The sequence below is a fragment of the Ovis aries genome, chromosome 1, assembly GCF_016772045.2.
Source record: "Ovis aries strain OAR_USU_Benz2616 breed Rambouillet chromosome 1, ARS-UI_Ramb_v3.0, whole genome shotgun sequence".
Lineage (NCBI taxonomy): Eukaryota > Metazoa > Chordata > Mammalia > Artiodactyla > Bovidae > Ovis > Ovis aries.
In genome coordinates, this window is record NC_056054.1 from 133,085,825 (window position 1) to 133,090,758 (window position 4,934).

Here is a 4,934-nt window from a genome sequence, read left to right on the forward strand (position 1 = left end):
AAGGTTATTCTGTGCTTTATTTGTTTTCTCATTCCAAAATAATCTTACCTATTTCTCATAATGTAATTAACCTCATTTGGGATACCAGAATTAACCATCGTCTCAAATTATTCTGCTTCATAACAAGAGCCCAAGAACTTAGACTTCCTTTTGTCAGAGCTTGAATAACAATGAGCCAAATGTACAAAATTAGAGGATGCTTTGGTGTCATCACACAATGAATCTAAACATACTAGTATGTTTAATATTTTTTGCAGCCTTATAAGAATTCCACTAAATATCAAAAGGTAGTATATCTTCCTGACTCCCCTTTGGAATCATATTTCTGCAATTTTTAGAATATGTCTGACAATCATTGATTTTTAAAAATGTCTTTAATTTTCCCTAAAATGGCCAAATGAATTAAAAATATAGAATTCTTGATCAATTTTAGCTTTTAAAAAGTTAATTTAGCTCTTTTTAGATTTACTGGTTTCATCAATGTGTTCTCTTCTCATCAGCTCATGTGCCCTCAAACCAGGGTTGGCCTAGGAGCCAAATTTGCATCAAAGGACAACTTCATTTATCCTTCCCACAGTACTAACTGAAGCTATTATGCATGATTGGCTATAGAAAGGACTCATAAAGAACCACATAAAGGTGAAGCAGAGTACTTAGGAGTATCATCAAAATATGTGTGAAATACTAAGTTTGCAGCTAAATCAGTCTATATAAACTTAAAAAAAGTAAATATATGTATTTTAATAACAATATAGACAAGTTAGCATATGGTGGGCTCTAAATATTAATAGCAGGCCATTCATCCTACTATTTAGTACACCTAATTATTTTGGTAAAGTTTGCTACCATGATTCTAGACTTCCCAGTTGATATGGCTAAACAGTCACAGACAAAGTAAAAAGAAACTTTATATTTATGTGTAAGATCATATGTTACATATATCATTATGTGAAGACTATGAGTGAAATCCTAGAAGATTATAAAGATTTAGTTTCCAGTTTGTTCACTACAATTTTGTCACCAGAACACAGATGTGAAATAACCACTAAATCTAAGCTAAAATGGAAAGAAACAGATTCATATCGACATCATTATCATTGGACATGTAGATTCTGGCAAGCCTACCACAGCTGGCCATCTGATCTGCAGATGTGGTAGATCAACAAAAGAACCATCAAAATGTTTGAGAAAGATGCTGCTGAGGTGAAAATGACTCCTTCAAAGATTCCTGCTTCTTGATAAATGGAAGGCTGAAAGTGAGTGTTATATAAGCATGGGTATCTCCCTGTGGAAATCTGATACCAGTAAAAGTATTATTTGAACATCATTGATGCTCCAGGACACAGAGACTACCAAAATATGATCACAAGCACATCAGAGGCTTGTTATACCATTTTGATTATTGTTGCTGGTGCTAGTAAATTTGAAGACATTTCCTCTAGGAACAAGCAGACCTGGAAGCATGCTATACTATCTTACATACTGGGAATGGAAAAACTAAATGTTGGTGTTAACAAATAGATTTCCTTCAGCTAGAAGATATACAAGGGAATCGTTAACAAAGTCAGCACCTACATTAAGAAAACTGGCTCAACCCAAGCACAGTAGCATTTGGGGTTGGCTTGATGACAAAGCGCTGAAGCCAAATGCATCCTTTAGTTTAAGGGATGGAAAATCAACCGTAAAGATGACAATGCCCATGGAACCACATTGCTTGAAACTCTTGATCACATCCTGCCACCAGCTCATCCAACTGATGAGCACTTTGGCTAGCCTTCCAGGACATCTACAAAAACACTCGTGTTGGTATTATCCTTGTGAACCAAATGAAGACTGTTATTCTCATATTAGGCATGGTGGTCACCTTTGCTCCAATCAGTATTACAGCTGAAGTCAAGTTTGTTAAAATGTACTATGAAGCTTTGAGTAAAAGTCTTCCCAGGTGGGCTTCAGTGTCAAGTATGTATATCTCAAAGATATTCATTGTGGAAATGTGGCTGGTGACAGAAAAGATGACCCAACAATGGAAGCAGCTTGCTTTACTTTCCATGTGATCACACTGAACCATCCAGGCCAAATCAGTGCTGGCTCTGAACCTGCAGGATGGTTATTCAACTCAGATTACTTGCAAGTTTGCTGAGCTGAAAGAGACTGATTGCCATTTTGGAAAGAAACTAGAAGATAGGCCCAAATTTTGGAGACCTGCTGATGCTGCCACCATTGAAACAGGGTCTGGAAAGCCCATGTGAGTTGAGAGCTTCTCTGATGGTCTTCCTCTGGGTTGCTTTGCTGTTCATGACATGAGATGGGTAGTCTCTGTGGCTTTCCTCAGAATAGTGGAAAAGGAGGCTGCTGGAGCTTTCAAGGTCACCATGTCTGCCCAGAAAGCTCAGAATGAATATAATTTGTGATACCTATTACCCTAATCTTCACCAGTATTAAAAGATCCATCTCAGAACTCTATCAATTGGCCACTGAAGTATAGTAGTATATGCCTGGTTATTGCTTGCCAATGCAGGAGATGTAGGAGACATGGGTTCCATCTCCAGGTCAGGAAGATCCCCTAGTGGAGGAAATAGCAACCCACTCCATATTCTTGCCTGGAAAATGCCATGGACAGAAGATACTTGTGTCCATGAGGTCACAAAGAGTTGGACACAACTGAAGACACATAAACACACACAATGAAATGATAATATGCTGTAAAGCCTTCAGAAGGAAAGGAAAATGCTTTGCTGATTATCTCTGTGTGTATGTGGTCTGTGTGATGGTTTTAAGTTGTTAGTTTTAAAAATAAATACTTTTTAATAAAAACTTGACTGAAAAAATGTCACTGAGTTTTGAGACCCGTAGACAGGGAGGCCTGGGATGCTGCAATTCATGGGGTCGCAAAGAGTCGGACACGACTGAGCAACTGAACTGAACTGAAATAATTTAATGAGGAACTTGTGTCTTCTTTTGGCCAGAACCGAAACTTCCTATAGAAAGATAGAAGTGAAATTACTCAGTTGTGTCTGACTCTTTGTGACCCCATGGACTGTAGCCCACCAGGCTCCTCCCTCCATGGGATTCCTGCATTCCAGGCAGACACTTTAACCTCTGAGCCACCAGGGAAGCCCAAATTAATTAGGTGAATGACTTAAGAGTTGCCCATAATCCATTTCTGGTGTCCCATCTGCCTAAACTTCAGGATTTGATACTTCTGAGTTAGCATTTTTTCCCCTAGGTCAGAACTTCAGGTTTCTTCACCTTTCATAAGGGGAGGAAGCATGTATGCTTTAAGTACATAGTGAAAAATTGTGGAATGAGGTCTAAGGGTTGCAAAAATTCACAAGTCAGGACAGACAAGCAGAGGTAATTTTTTATGTGTAAGCTGCTTTATAAAAAGGCCACAAACTCTAATGTTAATGGCCATGTGTAGCACATAGAATTTTTTGCATCTACATCAACACTGAGTAAATTTGTTGGTATAATTTTTTTTAAATTGCTTTTCAAAATAGCTGTGTTTTTTGTATAAGTAATATATTGAAATCCTGAAACTATGTCATTTCTATACATTTATTTAATCTATACATAAAGCACAAATTAATAAATATCATAAAATGGATTTTCTATTTAAACATCACACCTAAATTATAAAGTGTGAACTACATATTAATAAAACATACGTTTGCCATTAATAAACATATCATTGACCTGATTGGTTTTTTTTAATTTTTTAAATTTTTTAATTATTTTTATTATTTCTATTTTTTATTTTTATTTTTGCCAATCCTGAACCCCCCTCCCACCTTCCACCCCCTATCATCTCTCTGGATCATCCCCGTGCAGCAGCCCCAAGTATCCTGTATCCTGCATCGAACATAGACTGGCAATTCACTTCTTACATGATAGTATACATGTTTCAATGCCATTCTCCCAAATCATCCCACCCTCTCCCTCTACCTCAGAGTCCAAAAGACTGTTCTATACATTTGTGTCTCTTTTGCTGTCTTGCATACAGGGTTATCCTTACCATATTTCTAAATTCCATATATATGTGTTAGTATACTGTATTGGTCTTTTTCTTTCAGGCTTACTTCACTCTGTATAATCGGCCCCAGTTTCATCCATCTCATTAGAACGGATTCAAATGTATTATTTTTAATGGCTGAGTAATACTCCATTGTGTATATGTACCATTGCTTTCTTATCCATTCATCTGCTGATGGACATCTAGGTTGTTTCCATGTCCTGGCTATTATAAACAGTGCTTCAATGAACATTGGGGTACATGTGTCTCTTTCAATTCTGGTTTCCTCGGTGTGTATGCCCAGCAGTGGGATTGCTGGGTCATAAGGCAGTTCTATTTGTAATTTTTTAAGGAATCTCCACACTGTTCTCCATAGTGGCTGTGCTGGTTTGCATTCCCAACAACAGTGTAAAAGGGTTCCCTTTTCTCCAAACCCTCTCCAGCATTTATTGCTTTCAGACTTTTGGTTCGCAGCCATTCTGACTGGTGTGAAATGGTACCTCATTGTGGTTTTGATTTGCATTTCTCTGATAATGAGTGATGTTGAGCATTTTTCATGTGTTTGTTAGCCATCTCTGTGTCTTCTTTGGAGAAATGTCTGTTTAGCTCTTTGGCCCATTTTTTGATTGGGTCGTTTATTTTTCTGGAATTGAGCTGCATAAGTTGCTTGTATATATTTGAGATTAGTTGTTTGTCAGTTGCTTCATTTGCTATTATTTTCTCCCATTCCGAAGGCTGTCTTTTCACCTTGCTTATAGTTTCCTTTGTTGCGCAGAAGCTTTTAACTTTAATTAGATCCCATTTGTTTATTTTTGCTTTTATTTCCTTTATTCTGGGAGGTGGATCATAGAGGATCCTGCTGTGATTTATGTCGGAGAGTGTTTTGCCTATGTTCTCCTCTAGGAGTTTTATAGTTTCTGGT

General features: G+C 37.4%; 1 pseudogene; it reads left to right on the plus strand.

Moving 5' to 3' along the window:
- The first annotated feature begins 217 nt into the window (after positions 1-217).
- Positions 218-2,411, plus strand: LOC101119181 (elongation factor 1-alpha 1-like; annotated as a pseudogene).
- Positions 2,412-4,934: the final 2,523 nt, after the last annotated feature.